The following is a 21,618-nucleotide window of genomic DNA, read 5'->3' on the forward strand; positions in this document are numbered from 1 at the left end:
TTGACAGCGTCTTGCTCTGTTACCCAGGCTGGAGTGCAATGGTGTGATCTCAGCTCATTGTAACCTTCACCTCCTGGGTTCCAGCAATTCTTCCTGTCTCAGCCTCCTGAGTACCTGGGACTACAGTCACATGCCACCATGTCCAGCTAATTTTTGTGTTTTTAGTAGAGATATATTGGTCAGGCTGATCTTGAACTCCTGATCTCAGGTGATTCACCTGCCTCAGCCTCCTAAAGTGCTGGAATTATAGGCATGAGCCACCTCACCAGCCTAATCTTAGTTTTCTTAAGAATCCATTATCCCTGCGGGCTCGGCTTTTAAGTAGCAAGCCATGGAAAACAGACTTTTACCACTTCCTGTTTCTCATGATTTGATATTCTCTAAGACAGACACAAGACAGTACATCCACTATCTGGTTTAATGGCGGGACAAAGAACCTGGACCAGGCCCTGTCTTGCAGGTAGCCACTCTTGTAAGCATCCCTCTCCAATCCTTGTCTACGGTGAAACTTTAGATAAAACCCTAAAAACTCTTTGCCATTCAAGCTGGGGATTCTTGGGTCATGCTTATTAAGAATGGCCCAAGTTGGGGGTCAGGGCCCTATATTCAGCCTGAACACAAGACACAGAGAAGCAGCAGGAACTAAGCACCTCCCAGAACATAATCTAGTTGCTTCAGTGTCTACACTGGGGTTAATTTCCTCCTTACTACAGCCATGTAAATGTCAAAAGAAAAAAAATATGCTGTATTTACAGAGCATGTGTATTTTTGGGAGTGCTTCAGTGTTTAATTGTTGCTAAAGTCATTTGGGGTTTTTGACATAGATTCTATTTTAGTAAGATAAACTCAGCATAACCCAGCATTGCCAAAAATGAATTCCTAAGGTAGATGACTAAAATAAACCGGCAATAAATATTGGCTGTTGGAAGGGAATTATATTATATCTCTGTAATGTAGACACAGCATTAATGACTCATTTTCAAATTACAGTGTCTCCCAGGGATTATTTGTATCAGGGATCAGGGAAGAAAGTAGTTCGTTTTCTTCTTCTTTTAGACAGCAGAATTGAAGAGGAATATGAACCCATCAGGCAAGGATGTTCTTGTACCTATTTAGCCAAGAGAGATACAGGCCCTGGAGTCCAACAGGGAGTTAACTTGAACAGGCTGCATTGAGGCTGACATAAGGCATTGGTAGAAAAAATGCTGGGGGCTGAGGTGGCTGATTCTGGGGATAGTTTTCTCTCATTCCCCTACAGGCAGAGGGCGCCACCGGGTTCACCTAATGCATCTTATGTGGCCTGAATGATCTTATCAGTTACATTGGTCCTGCCATGTTCCTCTGCTGCTTGGAATTAGTGGACCCTTTTAGGTCTCCTTTACTCCCTAAGGTCAAATTTTGATCTTTTGGCCCATGAGGTTGAGTTTTACAACTTCTCTGGTGTACCAGAAAGCAGTCTGACGCAAACGTTAGGCTACAGTTTGGGCAGGGCACAAGATGATCTTGACTTGGTCACACGTGGCTGGACTGCACAGTCAGAAGGGGCTGAGGCTTCTGTGGGAGTGGCCGCTGGAGCTCCATGGGAAGCCGGTCATTTTCCATTTTCCACTTTTCCAGGCATTTGGGCTCATGAATAGGAAGGGATAGGGTGCCAAATTCCCTACCACAAATGTAGCAGATAACAGCCCTTGGTCGGGCTGGGGTTCCACCAGGAGCTTTCCTGAGGCCAGTAAGGTGATCAGAACTATTAGAGTGTGGTGCTCTGGGACCCTCACCCTTTGACTTGCAGCTTCTCTGATGAACGAGAAGACGATCTGGTAAGAATGTATGGCCACAGGATTCACAGGGCAGCAGCTGAGCCTGGGCACTCTGAAATGCAGCCTCATTCGTTGCCTGAAGACTGGAGGACCCACTGCCACCTAGAGACTGTGGTTTGGAGGGTTCTGGCCTCCTCAAGTGCTTGGGCAACTTGCTATTTTCAATATGCCACTTCTGTAAGCACTGGGGTTCATGAATGGCAATTGACTGGGACCCAAATTCTCGACCACAGATATAGCATACCCGCAATCCAGGCCTGCGAGCAGGGATCACAGGGCGGCTAAGCTGGCTTTCCGACATACTTCTTCTACTTGATGGTTTTGATAGTATTACAGTTCCAGGTCTCTTTTTCTGAGTGTCTGTCTTTATCTTTTCACCAGGATTAACTCTCTCTGTTTCTGGTGAAAGGCTAGAATAAGAGTCACTAGAGAGAAGCCCAGCTTCGTTGATAAGGAAGGTGGGTTCTTTAGAAAGGTGGAAAGTTTGTTGTAACTCATTGGAAATTATTTTCTTCTTTCCTCTTTCCATTAACAAAGATACCTTTCTGCAGTGCTTGCTCTGATTTCAGACCAGACTCACTTTGGGCTTCTGCTTAGAGTGGAGGTTAGTGAGGTTGGTTGTCCTGGGGTTCACACTGTTGCCAGTACCTTATTCCCACAGACCATGACTCAGAGCTTCATTGCAGGGCAGCAGTGTGGAATGCTGGAAAGTCCTCATTAAACCTGAGATGTCTCCAAGATCTGTGGAGGGGGGTGAGAGACATAAGAAGTTATTATGTACACACACACACACACACGCGCACACACACACACACACACACACACATTTGGATTGTAAACTGATAAAGGGCAATGAGTATTTTTTGTGTTTTTTTGCTTGTTTTAAATATTGACCTTGTATACTTTTTGACTAGCATAGTAACCAGCATATGGGATTTGGTCAGTAAACTGAAATAAACCTGAAGAAATCTTCCATCATCAATTGCATTATCACTGTGTTGGAAATAGTGCTCTGCCCGGGCCAGGCGCAGTGGCTCACACCTGTAATTCCAGCACTTTGGGAGGCTGAGGCAGGCGGATTGCAAGGTCAGGAGTTCAAGAACAGCCTGACCAACATGGTGAAACTCTGCCTCTACTAAAAATACAAAAATTATCTGGGCGTGGTGATGCACGCCTGTAATCCCAGCTACTCAGGAGGCTGACGCAGGAGAATCGCTGGACCCTAGGAGGCAGAAGTTGTAGTGAGCCGAGATCGAACCACTGCACTCTAGCCTGGGTGACAGAGCAAGACTCCGTCTCAAAAAAATAAAGAAAATTAAAAAAATAGCACTCTGCCCAAAAAGTTAACTTGACAATTACAGCACATCATAGATACAGATGACACAAACCAACAGAAGCTGAGACCAGTGTTGTGAGACCATAGAATAGAAAACTGCGAACTGTGGAAATTAATGAAATCAGCAGGTCATACAAAAAGACCCCCTGGGCCCCACAAAAACTTCCACTACGTCAGAGATTCTTAACTTGTTAGTGACATGGATTCCTTTGACAATTCTGTGAGGCCTATGCACTTCTCAGAATAATATTTTGGTAAGCAAAAAATAAAAATGGTTGCTATCATGGGTGAAATCAGTTTTACTGAAGTAATTTGTCAAATATTTCTAGTCGTTATATACGTTTTTTTTTTTTTTTTTGAGACGGAGTCTCGCCCTTGTTACCCAGGCTGGAGTGCAATGGCGCAATCTCGGCTCACCGCAACCTCCGTCTCCTGGGTTCAGGCAATTCTCCTGCCTCAGCCTCCTGAGTAGCTGGGATTACAGGCACGCGCCACCATGCCCAGCTAATATTTTGTATTTTTTAGTAGAGACGGGGTTTCACCATGTTGACCAGGATGGTCTCAATCTCTTGACCTCGTGATCCACCCGCCTCGGCCTCCCAAAGTGCTGGGATTACAGGCTTGAGCCACCATTATATACGTTTTAATTGAGATAAAGTCTTGTCACAGACTTCTTGAGTGTCCATAGACCTGAAGTTAAGAACTCTTGCAGAAGAAGTAATTCAAGAATGAATCTTATAAGGATTATCAGGATAGCCCTCAGAAGGACAGAAAAGTCTTGTAACACATCAGGTATTCACTTTTGTTTATTATTGGCATAGGGTATTAATTATGTGTAGCTATAATTCTCCAGCAAAGAGTACAGCCTAGGCCAGAACCCATTCTGGTGGGATATCTGCAGATCTTTCATGGGATGATGATACACAGATGCTGCTTAGGGCTGTTTTTTTTTTTTTTTAATATTATACCCACTTTCTTGTTTTATATATGTATGACTTCTATATTTTTTTTTAAATATAAAACAAAGGCACTGGATTCCCCAAACCAGAAGAAGTGGCTGGTTAGAAATCCATTTATGGGAAGAAGCCTACATTTTTATATTGGGAAAAGTCATGAGTAAATTTTACCAGGAGTTTATAATCTGGCTCCCCAAAAGGATGATGTTAAAAAGCCTATTGACCTTATTCATTTCCTGAAGGATGACCCAGATCAGGGTGATAACCTGTAAAGCATCCATTCTTAACCACAGAAGAAGCAGCCCCTGGTGTGAAGCTGGCTCCTGCACATCGTGGCAAACACTCCAGTTCAGGCAGTGCAAGACCAGCAGCCTGGTAATATGGAAACCCTGGGCATTCGTTTCGATAAGGAACAAAAAGAGCTGTGAGATCTCTTCCCAGCTCCTGTATTTTGGTGCCAAGAAAGGTCTGAATCCTTGCCTTTAAGAGTATCAAATCAGGTCTGGCATGGAGAAGGAAGTTATTCTTCATTTTGATAGATTCCAAGACAGTAATATTAACAGATGTGGCAAAAGTATGTGTTGGCCCCAGAGTGGCCAGCACAAAAAATAAAATGGAGAAATTTATCACTTGATCAGTACCATCTAAAAGAGAAAGTAGATCTATGGAACATAGAAATAGGGTAAAATTATTTCATTAGGTTTTTAAACCAGCCCACGGGTTATTTCCACAAACCACTCTGCTTCATTGGCTCTGTTCACCAAGGAATTTTAGTTTATCATTTTCCTTGATACTAGGAAATTGCAGACACTAGTATGACTTAAGAAGAGAGATTTAAAAAATCAATGCAATCAAATAAATCTCCTTCCCCTAAATTTTCTCTGGCTCTGTCACTCTTTCTCTCAATCTCTCTCTCTCTCTCTCTCTCTCTCTCTCTCTCTCTCTCTGTCACACACACACACACCCACACACTCCTATTCCCAGCAGATTAGAATACTGAGAAATCCCCATGACTTTCTCCAACAACCCCTCCATCTCCCTTTTTATAAGGTAAGAGAAGTAATATTTATTGAATGCCAATTATGTGCAAAATATTGCAATGATTTTTTGTAAACATAATTTTAGTTAATTCTCAAATCATTATGAAGCAGGTATCATTATTTCAATTTTGTAAGTAAAGAAACCAACTCAGGAAAGATAAGTGATTTGCCCAAGGCTGTCAGTTTCTAAATGACAGAACTGTGAATCAATTCCAGCTCTCTTTGGCTCCAATACGTGGCTCTTTCCATTATTCATTCTGCCTAAATTCCTCCAGCAGAGCTTCTTCCCTTTAGTTTTATCTCTGTTTAATGTACTATCCATATGACTCAGGGGATGGTAACTCAGCTCTCAACAGCTGTTATGCTTCCTTTTCGGAGAAGGAAGGGGCAAGAGGGAGGAGGGCAGATAAGACACAGAGGAGAAACCTCTGAGAGGGAATAAACAGAAGAGGGAGGCTGGGACTACTGAACACAATGTTTTTAATGTTGAGTGATGGGCCATTTTTTTTTAACAGGTTCAGCAGTACACATGCAGATTTGGTCTATGGGCATATTGCATAGTGCTGAGGTTTGGAGTACACATGAGTCCATCTCCCAGGCAGTAAGCATAGTACCTAATAGGTAGTTTCTCAGCCCTTCCTCCGCTTGCATTGCCCCGTGTCTGTTATTCTCATCTTTATGCCCACGTGTATTTGACAGTTACCTCCCACTTATATGTGAGAACATGTGGTATTTCGTTTTCTGTTTCTGCATTAAGAATCACTTTATTTTGCCATATACAGTTGTGTTCTAGATGTAGTTTTTGCTGAGTGATGTGCTGTGCTGATTCTTTTCTTAATTTCTCTAATATCTTCAGAAAAATCTACATAACCAGTAGAGGTAGTGACCAGTTGTGGGAATGGGGCAGATCAGCAATGAATGATATGTTTTGTCTGTCTTTATCATGGGCACAGAGTAAAAGTGAAGGCTTCCCCAAGAGGCCAGGTGGTGCTCAGTTTGAAGCCATGTCGCCATTTTGATTAGGGATAGAGCTTACTGTACAGAAACATTTGTGCACTGCAAACATTTTCTCTGCAGCAAACACGATGAAACATTACAAAATGTCCGTTTCAATCTTCAACTTTTTTCTACCATCCCTTTCCTCCTCCAATGTTTTCCTGAAATTTTTCTCTTATTGTCAGTAAAAGTAACAAAATATGGAAGATGAGGTAGTTGGAAGCCAGTGACATTTTTGGGAATGGAGGTGTCTTGTGGAGAAATGCATCATGTTTCTGCCGGTGACTGTGCAAAGGCCACATGCCATGGCACAGCAGTGTTTGTTGCTCTCCCTTTATAAGTTAGCTCTAAAAGCAAAAGTGCTGGGAAACACTAAATGCATATACTTAAATCATCTAAGAAATTGGCCTGTCACCCAAAACGTCATCAAGCAGTGTTGCTAGGTTATTAAGAGAACCACTTTGCAAAGCCAGCCAGTTTTACCTCAAGCGTCTCTGGGGAAATGTTCACTCAGTTGGCCTGAATTATTCGTTTTGACCATATCTGCACATAGGACATTTAAAGAATGTTTTGGAAGACATCACTTTTTATCAACATGATGCCATTTTTCCATTTTCTTCAGGGTTCATGGGAAGGGAGAGACAAACACATGAAGATGAATGTAATAACCATGGAAATCCAAAAACCATCTTGGCATTAGAAGGTGTCTCTTTAAAAGAGAGGAAATAGAACACAATGAAAAGTGTGATCATATCTTTTAAAAGATCATGTAGTCATTTGAAACAAAAGAAATATAGTTGATACATGACATGACCCCTTCTCTATTAGTATTGAATTCAAATTCTTTAAATGGACAAAAATATAAACAAGAAAGATGGAGTTGGGGCTGATGGTGGCTCTGAGCAAGATTCTAAATTAGAGGAGATTCATCTTCAATATTCTTTATCTGCCCCATTCAGCAGCCTCCACTCTCTAGCCTAGTATCCCTATGGGCTCACCAATCCTTCTTACCTATGAAATCTTGCTTTCAAAAAGGAGCTGATGGACTCATTCACACCAAAGCTTATAACTGATCAAGTAATATCCCTTCCAGTGTCTGACAGAGACACTTAGTTCCTTAGCAATAGCCATTCCACTCAACTCCCTCAATTAATAGACCCCAGCTTTCAGCTGTGCACATCTACAAGCTCCTTTGCAGTTAGTGAAAATATTGTGTGTGGAACTTGTAAGAACAATTCTTGAAAAGGAAGAAGAGCACAACTGCTTCTCTTCCTTTCCTTCTTACTGATGGAAAGGACTAGCGCTCTGGCAGCCAGATGAGAATAGATTTCATTTATGTAACCCTTGATAGGACAGAGCAGAGACCTGGGTGGACTTGGGTCCCTGATAATGCTGGAACCACCATTGAAGACCTGGAGTCCCTTCCTTGGACTTTATTTACATAAGAAAAGTAAATTTTTATTTTTATTTTAGCTATTTTTAAGAGTCTGTTATTCACATGGAAACCTAATACTAATTGAGAGATCTCTGTATTTTAATAGTGATTATTAGCACTACTTAATCCTAATAATATTATTTCAAAATTCAGGATTTTTTGATGAAGGAATTTTTTTTTGAGGGAGTAGAGGTTTGGGTGCAAAATTGACTTATTAAATGTACACTTTTTCCTAAAAATCAGAAATTAAAAAAATTGATACGATAAATACTGTATCAGTTTTTCGTATGAAATTGATTCACACTTCCTTTTTTGGAGATTTTTTTTTAAGAAAAAAATTTAATGACTATTTTTAATAAAAAAACAACAGCCAACTTTTCCCACGAGCTTTTTTTTTTTTTTTTTTTTTTTTTTTTTTTTTTCATTTTTTTTTTTTTTTTTTTTTTTTTTTTTTTTTTGAGACGGATCTTCACTCATGTTACCCAGGCTGGAGTGCAATGGCGCGATCTCGGCTCACCGCAACCTCCGCCTCCTGGGTTCAGGCAATTCTCCTGCCTCAGCCTCCTGAGTAGCTGGGATTACAGGCACACACCACCATGCCCAGCTAATTTTTTGTATTTTTAGTAGAGACGGGGTTTCACCATGTTGACCAGGATGGTCTCGATCTCGACCTCGTGATCCACCCGCCTCGGCCTCCCAAAGTGCTGGTATTACAGGCTTGAGCCACCGCGCCCGGCCAAGCTTCTTAAAGAGCTAGAAGTTAGCAATATTTTGCCAGTTATTAACTTATTGTCTCTATATTTCCAAACTTCTTTTCTATATTTAGCTTTATGACACAGGTACTGGGACTCTGCACTGCCATTTCTGCTTTGCAAGCTGGCTCTGTGTTATGCTCTGCCAACAGGAATAATGGAAGAAGAATGCAAGAATTGGGGAGCAAGAGGGCATTTAATCCTTTTAAAGGCTTCCTGTGTGCATGGGGTCGCTGTGAGCCTTATTCCAGCAACACTGCTCTGCTCCTGCAGCAGCAGTTCTTTTCAGTAGCAGCAGCTGAATCCACCCAAGTTTGTAAAACCAGGCGAACTGACCCTTCCCCACCAGATGCAATCACCAGCCAGTCTGCGCCTTCTCCTTGGAGATCTGGTTTTTAACTCCATGGGGTGCCTCTTCTACGTTTCTAAACTTTTAATAATTCAAATGGCTGTAACAACCCTCAAAATACAAGTAATAATAATCTGTGATATTCAGGCTGCATACTACTTAAATATTACAAGAAATATAACTGCAAATTAATTCTTTCATAGCATCTTACAAAATAAGACACTTATCTGAACATTTAATCCTCAACTCATTCAGACCACTGAAAATACATTTTTGTAATTTTTACACTATCGCCATGCTTTAAAAGCTAGAAAGTATTGTTCTTCCATATTCCAGTAACTGAACAAATTCATAAGGGAAACCTGCTGTTTTAAGTATGCTTGTATTTTGCTAAAGTTTATATGACACTCTTCGCCTGCTGACCCCTCAGCCACAAGGCCATCACTGCCACAGAGGGAGCCATGGCAAAGCGGCCCTACGCACAGACCAGGGACGACCAGGAGTGTCAAGGGCAGCTGGGCAGCTGATCTGGCTCACTCTGGTGCAGCACACTCTCTTCTAGGCCGCATCTGGTCCAGTGGCATCTGCAGACCTTCGCCAATCTGATGTAAGTAGGAAAGGTCATGTGAGAGCAGCAGAGACCTACAGACAGTATGGCTTAAGAAATATAGGAGCAGCATTTGAAAGGTAAAAAGTGGAAACCATTTTCACAAAAGCCATTTAGCCTGAGTCATGGCTTTGAGAAAATATTGGCATTTCTAGACTGATTATAAATAATGAAAAATTTCCTTTTCTTTGTCTCCCCTTCACTGTGAATAATTTTAAGCCAAGAAATAAGTTATTTCACTTTCATTCAATCTAATTGTCAGGTATGAACATAATAGTCTATGATGTTAGAAAATCTATGAAAAAAATGGGAGAAATGCACTTTTTGTGCTTCTAACTAGAGCCCTCTGCAAAGGCATTTTATGGTGTTAAGGCTTATAATATCACCCTATGAAAACTATTGTTAGATCAGGCCTGTAATTTTCACTCTATATTGAGTATCCAAATCACAGAGTACCCAAGAGTCATGAATGCCACACAGGTATGATCGTATAATTGTAATATTGACATTTGCTGTGGTGGAACACTGGTTATACAAACCATCAGTATAATCACATTAGAGGCCTATAATATATAGAAATTCAAAGGATAGGCCAAAAAAGAAAAAAGTGGAAGAGTCAGGCTGTCAAATAACAAGTCTTCAAAGGAATTTCACATGCTATATTTTCTCACAGATAATTTTATTCCAACAGAGTGGCTCTATAACAACATGTCTTTTTCAAGATTTTTAAGCATTGGCTCATCGGCACATCTGGCCCATAGGTAAGTTCCTTTTAGCCTGCACAAAGTCAAAGCTGCTTGACTTAGTCCCCATTATTTTTAAATGGGGAGATGTTACATAAAATAAGGATTTTTGGTTTCTCTTGAAAAGTACAAGAGCTGACCAAACAGAGCCCACATTCCTGTGTGACAATATCCAACCTAAGCTGATGCTGAGTAATAGCTGTACCTGTGGCTCAGAGAGCCAGCCTTTACTCTTCCAAAGCTGCTCACTAGCCTGATTCACTAATTTATAGTTCACGCTTCAGCCTTTGTGACTCTTGCTTGAAAGTGTCCTGTGGGGACATTTTTCTTCTTAATTAACTATGGAAAATCACTGCAAGGAATTGAGAATCCAACTGAAGTCTTTTTTATAGTATATAATTGTTATAAACACAACATATTTATTAGTAAATGTTTAAAATATTTGGAAAGGAATCTTCCTAATGAAAGTAGATTAGGCCTGAAATGCTTGGGTCTAGGAGGGAGGGTAAAATGCAAGAAGAAAAGACAGAAATCAGTGACTTAAGAAGGAATTGCTGTAAGCTGTGGAAGGGTTAGAGAAGATGATACACACCTAACTTCAGAGAGACGAAATAGAGCAGCCAGTGTTTGGAACAGCTACAGGTGGGATTATAGAAGAAATAAAAAGAAAACAGGGAAACACAGACAAAATTGTGTTTAGTGAATCATCTAAACTTTTTGGAGGCATTCCAATAATTATTTATTTATTGGTTGATATCTTAAGAGCTACTCTTCTATTTAAGCCAATGGACTTTTCTTTACAATTAAATGACTCCCCAGATGAGGACTGTCAAATGTCTTATATTATTCATTTAAAGAAAGAATCAGCCAATTAAAATAACCATAAATAAGCTATCAGCAATATAGACCATAGGTGGATTGTAAAGATTTGCTCTGGAAATAACTTTATAAGAGAATTATTCTTCCTCATGGGGATTATAGGATTTGGTACACTTTTTCTTTCTGCCAAGCTGTCCATTTGTCGAGAAGTACCTATAAATTAGTTTCAACTGAAAATGTATAAGAACAGTACAGCAGCCCCTTCTCAACCTAGAATGAGATATACAGCCATCAAGTGTCTAAAATTGATATATTATTATTTTAAAAAATTGGGTGGAAGAAACCCACAGATAACCATATTTTAGTATCTACATTTTAAAAGAGTTGCAAATAGATGCATGTGTTTGCCAGCCCCCACTATATGATATGCTTGCACAGAGTTCCCACTGTCTTTATACTATTGATTTAGTTGAACTAAGTGTGACACTTTCGGCACAGGCTTCTGGGCCATAGTGTGTTAGTATCAGAAGTGTGATCACTAAATTTAGTGTGTCCAGGTGGAAACAAACACATTGAAGAATACAGTTGCACATGAAGGGAGCTGCTTGGCCAGCATAAATTGGCATAAGAGAGATGGGCTCACTGAATCCTGAAGGAACCTTTCTAACATATCACCCACTTACCTTACAACAGTATCAAAGTTGTGCCTTAGCTCTATCCACCTCCAGGAGGTCAGTGCCTCCTGGAGAGCCTGGCTAACACTTAAACTGATTATCAATACCATGCGTTACAGACATCAACACCTCAACACCCTTTGTTAATAATGTGGTCTCCACCCAAAGCTGTTTCTGAGGAAAATGCCTGGGAAGGAAGTCAAAAACAGCAGAGTCCAAAAGGCAGGCTGGGCTTCTCCTGTCTGCACGAATGAATGCGCCTCTATTTTCTGATATCCTTGCCATGACTTCCCTGGTGGTGACTCTGGAGACCTGGTAGTGTGTATGTGCCCACAGGCTGAAAGCTGTTTCTGAACATGGACTTTTTGTTACTGTTCTCCTCACACCTCTTATCCTTCTATATGAATAAGTCATCAAAATACTATTGTCATACCATTTGACATCGCTGATCTTGGCAACAAGGCACTCTTTCATTGGCCACATGATTAGAGCTCACTGATGATTCAGAATCCTCAGCCCTACAAATTCTCATTTCTCAGGAAAGCTTGTATGAGATATCCCCTGCTGGAGAAAACCACCAGAATGAGTCTCCTGTTGTCTAGGGAGAACTTGTTCATTCTTTGTTTCCCCAGATCCAAGCCAAAGAAAACATGCTACGTGGTGATGGTTCATTTAAAAACCTTTTCAGCTTATCATTTAAATTTTTTGTGGTTCAACATTTATTGAAAGCCTCCTTCCACCCCATGCCCAATAACTCTCAACTGTCTTGTTCTGTTTGCCTTTAGTAAACAAAAAGATCATGTGTATATTTTGTCACACATAAGATTGGAAATATTAGGATATTTGATGGGAAGAGTCTAATTTAAAATCAACTTTGTGGATGCTGATGTTTCTTATCTTTCTTGTGTTTTCAACAGGCTCTTTCCCCCCATCTTCTTCTATTTCATTTTGTTTCATTGTTTCCACTGTCTGTCTGAGCTTTAAGTTTAGGACAGCCCAACAAGAATATCCAATAAGGACAAGATGCCATTAGAAAGAGAGTGAAGGATACAGCACCCCATCGTTGTCACCACTGCTAATGTCCTCTGGATTTTCCATTTGGCTGGAGAGATAAAGGCAATGCCAACAATTCCAGCTCACTACTAGAAAAATGTGGTTTATATTTTAACTTCATTTTATTCTGGAGAAAGGAGTATTAGAAGTGATGTGCCCAGCTTAATCTCATGAGTCATCAAATGTGGAGAACTTCTTCCCCAGTGGGAAAGAGATAGCAATAGGAGAAATTTGAAGTGTGAAAGGGCCTCAATTAGTTGTTCCAAAGGAGGGGTCTAAGAGCCAAAAAATGCAGGTACTTCTTGAAGCCAGGAAGACCAAGGAAACAGGTTCTCTCCTATTGCCCCCAAAAGAAAGATGATCTTGCTGTGATGTTTCACACCTGTAATCCCAGCACTTTGGGAGGCCAAGGCGGGAGGATCACTTGAGGTCAGGAGTTCAAGACTAGCCTGACCAACATGGTGAAACCTCATATATGCAAAAACTTAGCCAGGCACAGTGGTACACACCTGTAATCCCAGCTACTCCGGTGGCTCAAGCATGAGAATACCTTGAACCTGAGAGTTGGAGGCTTCAGTGAGCTGAGATTGTGCCATGGCACTCCAGCCTGAGTGACACGCTGTCTCAAAAATAAATAAATGGAAATAAAAGCTGAAAGCACATTTCCATTTTGTGGTGTTATTTTCTATATGGAATCCTATCCTAAAATGGATTCCCCATCCTGCTGTGGCCATGACATTTATGTGTGGCTCCATTAAATGTCCCCTTGGCATCAGTAGGTAGGTCATGGGCATTGTTGTTTATCCAGCTCATACCTATTCCATATGCTTTACATAAACATGAGCAAAGTAAAGATAAAATTTGGAATATACCATAAAATAGCACAAGAACGTTGGAGATGCTGCCTGTGGTGCCAGTTTTGGAAATTCCCCACAGGTAGAAGAGGGTCAAGCAAGGACAAATGATAGCATTAACATGATGTAGCTATCCAAAGATGGGATGTCCCTTACTCTTTTCCTGCCTGCATGCTCCCTCATGAAGAAAGACATACATGGTAGTTTGGATTTAATTGCAGTTTATAATTTCCTAGATATATTTCATTGTTTTGTTTTATCATACTATGATCTTTTAAAATATATCCTGCCATTCAGATGTTAATAATTAAAGTTAATTTTTTTAGATTTGATGACATTATAATTGTATTTTTAATTGCAGCTCTTACTGAGATAATTGTAGATTCACACATGGTTGAAAGAAATAATACAGAGATCTCTTGTAAACTTGCCCAGTTCTCTCAATGGTAACATTTTGCAGAACTATAGTGTAGATATTATACTATAATAATACCTCAACCAAGATATTGATGTTGATACAATCTATGGAGTTAAGTCAGAATCCTCAGTTTTATTTGTATTCTTGTGTGTGTGTATTAAGCTCTATGTAATTTTATCAACTGTTTAATAAGTATCCGCTACTTCTGTTTTTAATGAGAATTTATCACGTTGATAGCATCTGAATTTTGGTTGGAATTAAATTTCAACATGCATTTTAGAAGGGACAGACATTCAATCATAGCACCCAGGGTTTCGAATTCCAGCATCTAGAAGAGCTCTTCACCTGTGAAGGTTTTCCATGATGGTTTGTGGTTAGCCCAGCTTCTAGGTAAACTTTTCAGATAAGTCCATTTGCCTATGTTCATGGGACGCCAATAAAAGATATCAGGAATATCCTCTTTTTTTACTCTTCTCCTTTACCTTTCTTGACCATTTGTGCTTATAGGTCCTCTCTACAAAGACTGCTCCAATAAATGCAAATATGGCAAATAACTCCTAAGCTGCCATAAAAGGTTTTTTTTCTCTCTATCTTCAGAAATGAGTTTACTGTGAGTCCCAGGGTGGAAACATGCAGATGTGATGACAGGCCCTTATTTCCTTTCAATAGGCATTAACAATTTCTTAATATTTCACTTTTGTTCAGTCACTATTCTTTCTTCCCAGTTTAATTTATAAGCTGGTTTTCATTCACTTGTTCACATCATCATGCTCCCTTTTTTCTAGTGTTTCAAACACTAGGATCTTATAGTACCATAATTATGTGGAAAAAATACATAGAATAGGCTGAACTACATGAAGACATTATGAAATCTGTATTTGAAAATGCATACATTTAGGACTTGTCCTGTAATTATCATGAAATAATGACAATTTTTTAGGTCACAAATCTTGATTCTTTTTAGTTGATTGCAAAATTCCAGTTACGAAATTGAAATAACATAAATGTGGTTACATGAAAGATCATTACATTTTTAGGGAATGACAATGAAGCCTATTTCATATAGGCAAGGAATGGATAGTGTTCATTTAAGTAATTTTAGCTAAAACAGCATTCCTGTGCTACTTCTGGGAATCTCTGTTGAAAACTTTACTTGGAAACTGCTTAGCACCCATAAATGCCCCAGTAGTTCAAATAATTAAACTTTGTTTGACATGGTGTTTTACACTGGAAACAGGTTAACTGAAGGGGAAAATGTGGTTTTAATTTTTGTTGATTGAAATGTCATATGTTTCATATATAAGATGGTTCACTTGTAACTGAACAGATAAAGCAATCCCAGATTTATCTGATTTTAATGTTTTACAATCATTCAGTATTTTTGAGTGAAAATGCCGTGAACTGATTCAAGGAATGTAAATATTAACTTTTATTACAATTTTATAATTTTTAAATGATACCATAATGTAACTTTATATATTTTTTCCATTCTTTCAATGGATATGTATACTTGTCAAGAAAATGAAATTTTATCTGTTATATTTATTATCATATCACTGAGGACTCTGCTTTCAATTGTTCACACACATGAATAAACAAACAAGTACACACATACGCACACACATACATCACACACCTTATACATTCCTCTCCACATTTCTTCCGGGTCAAGAGGATGTATTGATAATCATTGTTATAAAGTCATTTGGTAATTAATCCATGCCACAATGCCAGTCCATCTGACACTTATTTGGTGATGATATGCTGGACTGTAACTAGGTCATATGGTAGTAATAAGGACAATTGTTGGCTGAGAGTCTAACTGAAACTCAAGATTTGAGTCTTTGCCCAATTGCCTTTTTCTTCTATTTCCAGTCCTCACTACTCTTTATTTTGTTCTTTGTTCATTTCACAATAATTTTACTAAAATAACCTTTTAACCATATCTTTGAACTTGGGACAAGTCACATTGGTGGCGAAGCCAGGCTGGGAAGATCATGAGGATGTTTGCCTTTGCCTTAGCTCTTCAAGTAGATTCCCCCTCTTATTGTGTGTTTGCATGTGAAATGCAAGGTAAAAAAATAGACAATGGGAGAAAATGGGAAAGGCACTAACAGCCACTCTTAACAATTTTTAGCATGTTTTTGTTTCCTATATGATTGCACATTAATAATTTGACAGAAAGAAAACATCTTGCCATATTCCATCATCTTCTTACATTTTCCAAGAAGATATTATAACGTACTATTTTTGGAAGGTATCTCATCATTAGAAGGGCTGACAGACTATGACGCACAAGATACATCTGGCCATTGTTCAGCTGTTTTGTAAATAAAGCTTTATTAAAACACAGCCATGTTTATTCATTTATGTTTATCTTTGACTGCTTTTGCCCTACAATGGCAAAGTGTATGGCCTACCAGGCCTTACTATTTACTATTTGGGCAAAGGTAAGAAAGTTTTCTAATGCTTCCATTAGAGCATTCAAATTAGATTTCATCTTAACATTAAGACATCAAGTTATTAATCAATGTGTACTTATAGCACTCAATGCAACCAGAATCCTACTAAGTGCTGTCTGCACAGAACTCCATAAGGCTTCGACTAGAGTCTCCTTTCAAACAAATGCTTGGCTGTGTTGTACTCTGGACATTCTATTTGCAGTTTGCCATTCCTTTTAACTGGTTAGCAACTTGCCTCTTTGCATTCTCCCTCTCTGCTGCTTCCAACACAATATATTCCTATTACTATATTTGTCTACTATGATATTTAGAAATTGTTTCTCCATGTTTGTAAGACGCCACTGAAATCATCACTGATCCCTCAGGAAGGGTGTTCTGGAATTGTTCACATTCTTCACCATTTACAACTTACTTCAAGAATTGCCTATAATCCTGAAAATGTATCAATCACCAGATAGTCTGGGAAAATTGAGTTAAAATAGTATTACATATTGATCTGAATTATGTAGACCCAGGGAAGAAACAACCATATGAAGGTCTAGTTGTTTAAAAAAAATTCTCTTTGAAATAATAGATAAGATTTAAATTCTAAAATAAGCTGGAGCTGGGTGCTATGGCTCACGCCTGTCATCTCAGCACTTTGAGAGTCAGGGTGGGAGGATTGCTTAAGCTCAGGAGTTCAATATCAGCCTGGGTAATATAGTAGGATCTCATCTCTACAAATATAAAAAATAATAGCCAGACATGGTGGTGTGTGGCTGTAGTCCTAGCTACTTGGAGGACTGGGGTAGGAGGATCACTGGAGCCCAGGAGGTCAAGGCTGCAGTGAGCTGTGATTGTGCTGCTGCACTCCAGTCTGGGTGATAGAGCAAGACCCTTTCTCAAAGAAATGAATGAATCAATGAATCAATGAATCAATAAAATAAGCTGGAAAATGCAGCTGATAGAAATAATAGTTTACATGCTGACCCCAAAAAATTGGTGAAGTGACAGCAAGATTTGGAAAGGCTGGAAAATATTTTTTCTTAGTTAACATTTGTATGTTGATCATTTTCTGTCAATTTGTAAGAATATGTGATGACATTTAATCTCATACTTATTTTACCAGTTATAGATTTTTCTCTGTAATTGTGAGAAATATATTGTTAAACAGACAACAGAGTAGATGTTATAAATAATGTTTTCTTGCAGAAATTATGAACAAATAAATATTCTCCTCCTGCTTTTTTCTGTCTAGAATAGTGCCTGGAATATAGTAGACACGCAATAAATCATTGAATAAATTAATAAATAAAAATTAAGTTCAAGTTACATTCTTTATCAATGCACTTGAAAAAATATATATTTTTTTCACTGGGATTATGATTTCTGACTAAGTTTATAACTGTAACTATATTTTTGGCTTTTGCTTATTACGGAATCACTTAAAATCAGGTTGTTGCCTCAGGAAACATTTGGGCAACATGCAAGAAGGACTGCCCAACCTGATCATAATTCTTGTGTATGGTTCACTGGCAAGCAGTCATGGAAGGACTCAAATTTCATATTTATTTTGAATACTTGCTTCAGGTATTCAAATAATATAAGTTGGCCTCTTAAAATTAATATGCCAATAAGGATAGACAAATAAATTCATGTAACAGGATAGACAGTCCAGAAACATATGGTCAATTTACATACATGGTCAATGGTCAATTCATTTTTGATGAAGATGCCAAAACAATTCAATGGAGAGAGGAAAATCTTTTTAACAAATGAGAGTGAAACAACTGGATGCATGTAGGTATAACCATTAACTCCCTACTTTCTTCTTTTTTCTTTCTTTTTTTTTTTTTGAGACAGAGTCTTGCTCTGTCGCCAGGCTGGAGTGCAGTGGCGCGATCTCGGCGCACTGCAACCTGCAACCTCCGCCTCCTGGGTTCAAGCGATTCTTCCATCTCAGCCTCCCAAGTAGCTGGGACCACAGGCACGTGCCACCACACCCAGCTAATTTTTGTATTTTTAGTAGAGACAAGGTTTCACCATGTTGGCCAGGATAGTCTCGATCTCTTGACCTCGTGATCCGCCCGCCTTGGCCTCCCAAAGTGCTCAGATTACAGGTATGAGCCACTGCGCCCGGCAACTCCCTACTTTCACTATACACAAAAATTAACTAAAGATGGATCATGGAACTAAATATAAAAGCAAACATGATAAGGCTTTAAGAAGAGAAAAATATTTATGATCCTAATATGTGCAAATATTTTGTGCTAGACAAAACAAAAAAGAACAAAAAGGACTAAGTATGAAAGCAAAATATGACAAATCACACTTTCTTTTAATTATAAACTTCTGCACATTAAAAAAACATTAAGAAAATTACAAGGCAAGATATAGATTGGGAAGAAATGTTTGCAAGACACATATATTTAAAAATTGGATTGTCTAAAATTTTAACTTTATAAAGTTAAACCTATACCTACCCAATGGTATTGACATTTTAAATAATTACCTAAGAAAAATGAAAGTATATGTCCACCAAAGTCATATACAAATGTTTACAGTAGCTTTACTCATAGTAGTAAAAAACTGGAAATAACATAAATATACATCAACAGATAAATGGATACAAAATTACGGCATATTCATACAATAGAATATTGTTTCACAATACCAATGAACAAAGTACTAATATACACTACATGGATAACTTTGAAAATTGTGCTGCTGAAACATTCAAATGCAAAAGAAGTATAGATACTGAATGATTCCATTTATATAAAACCCTAGAATAGGCGAAGCTAATCTCTAGTGACAGAAAACATATCAGTGATTGCTTGGTGGGTAGGTGCATGAATGGAAAATTGACTACAAAGGTTAATGGACATTTTCTATATTTATATCTTTGTAGGTTCCATAGATGTAATTATTTGTAAAAACTCATCAAATTGTGTCCTTAAAATGGGTGCATTTTATTGTATATGAGTTATATATCAATAAAGAAAACATTAAAAAGAAAAAAAAACTATTTTAAATGGGCAAAAGGTGTGAATAGATAATTTTTTTAAAAGATACAAATCTCCTAGAAGCTCATGTAAAAGTACTCCATTAGTCACCAGGAATTTGCAAATTATGACCATTGTGATATATTATTCCATACTTATTACAAATATCCACCCTGTCACCCATTATTTTCACTCCTGGATCTGAATCCAGAATAAATAAAAACATACATCTAATAAGACTTGAGCGGGCTTCTTTTATTTTCCCACATATAAGTGAGATCATATAGTGTTTGTCTTTCCTTATCTGGCTTATGTCACTTCATCTAATGTCCTCAAGATCTGCCCATGTTGTTGAAAATAGCAGGACTTTCTTCTCTTTTAAAGTTCAGTAATATTCTATTGTATGTTATACCACATTTTCTCCGTCCATTTATCTGTTGATTGATAATTTGTTCCCATATCTTGACTGTTGTGAATAAAGCTGCAATGAACAAGGGAGTGCAGATATATCTTTAATATGCTAATTTCATTTTCTTTGGATATCTACCCAGCAGTGGGATTGCTAGATCAGATGGTAGTTCTATTTTTAAATTTTTGAGGAACTTCTGTACTGTTTTCCATAATGGCTGTATTAAATTACATTCCCACTGACAGTGTATAAGGGTTCCCTTTTCTCCACATTCCTGCCAAGACTTGTTATCTTTTGTCTTTTGATAACAGCCATTCTCACAAATGTAAGGTAATATCTCATTGTGATTTTTATTTGCATTTCCCTGATGATTAGTGATGGTAAGCATCTTCATATACCTACCTGTTGAGCACAATAGTAGTTACCATGGGAGGGGGATGAGGTAAAGGGGAGACAGGCAAAGTGTACAAACCTTCAGCTGTAAGATGAGTAAATTCTGGAAACCTAATATACAGCATCATGACTATAATAAATAATTGTTATACTTAATAATAACTAAAATGTGCTAAGATGGATCCTAAACATTCTCCCCACACCCAAAAAAGGTAACTATGTGATATAATGAATATTTTAATTAGCTTGATTATGGTAATTATTTCACAATGTCTACATATATCAACACGTTTCATGATACACCCCAAATATATGCGATTTTTGTCAATCATACCTCAATAAAGCTGTAAAAAATTAGACATAATAAAATTAGGAGAAAAGTGACTTGTGCAAGAATGCTTATAGCTGCTTTAGCTGTAAGAGGCCCAAACTAGAAACAAACCAAATACCAATCAATAGATAAACAAATGTAAAATAAGCATATAATGCAATTATACTTACCTTTGAAAAGAATTGTACTACTGATTTAAAAAGCCACATCGAAATGTTTGAAAAACATTCTGCTGAGCTAAAGATGTCAGTCCAACAATATAATATATAAGGTATCATTCTGTTCATATAAAGTTAATGAATGGCCAACTATTATTTAGGGATAGAAGTCTAAACAGTGGCCACCTATGGAGGAGAGATTGGCTGGAAAGGATGTGAGGAAACATGCTGGGGTGAAAGAAATGTCCTGGGCCCTGACTGAGGTGACCGTGACATTGTTGTATATACCTGTTAAACTCACTGATTTTAGAAACTTGAATTTAAGAACTCAACATTGGTTACGATTTGCTCCAGATAGATTTTATCTCAAATAATTAAAAAATGCCAGCCAAGCCAATTGAGCAATTATGGCCTTTAACACCCCTTTTCTTTCATGGGTAACCTGTCCAATAAACATATAGTCCTGAATTAATGTTAAAACCCTACTTTATCTACTTTTCTTTGAAGAAAATTATTTTAAAAATCATTCTTTCAAATACAGTTTTATTATCTTTTAGGTATCAGAACATTTAATCCATCGTTCACTCACCATTGCCAGCATCCAAAGAAGTAAAATGATATTTATTGTTTTGTTTAGTAGTATTTGATATTTTTCACTTAAGAACTAATTATTATTATCATTTAGATTTCTTTTCTATAGCAAGGAAATATTTACTGACTACTGGTGAGATGCCAATGGAAGAGACCAAGAATATCTAAGAGAGTCAGGTGTTATTAGTTGAAAGGTTTGAGATTTAAGGCCTACCAGACAACATAGAATGTACATACCCTGTGACAGCCTCACCTTGCAACATTTGTTCTTTACCTTTTTATTTTGGCTTTTAGCATGGCATGCTGAGCACCTCTGAGTTTTCAGGGAAGGGGCTGATGGAAACAGGAACAGAATAGCTAGGAGCTCCAAGATTCACGTCCCTTCTTGCAGGAGTTGGTGTGTTTGTGAGGCTGCTGAGTAACAGGAACCACAGCCTTTGT

The 21,618-nt window shown here is 38.2% G+C and overlaps 1 pseudogene across 1 annotated transcript; it reads right to left on the minus strand.

The window, feature by feature from the left end:
* Positions 1 to 763: 763 nt before the first annotated feature.
* Positions 764 to 21,618, minus strand: LOC108306779 (annotated as a pseudogene). The gene is made up of 2 exons (XR_005200877.1): positions 21,452 to 21,618; positions 764 to 2,558 (listed from the first exon to the last, which is right to left on the minus strand). The product of XR_005200877.1 is annotated as a zinc finger protein 474-like (transcript).

Source organism: Cebus imitator, unplaced genomic scaffold, assembly GCF_001604975.1.
Source record: "Cebus imitator isolate Cc_AM_T3 unplaced genomic scaffold, Cebus_imitator-1.0 Scaffold74, whole genome shotgun sequence".
NCBI classification, from domain to species: domain Eukaryota; kingdom Metazoa; phylum Chordata; class Mammalia; order Primates; family Cebidae; genus Cebus; species Cebus imitator.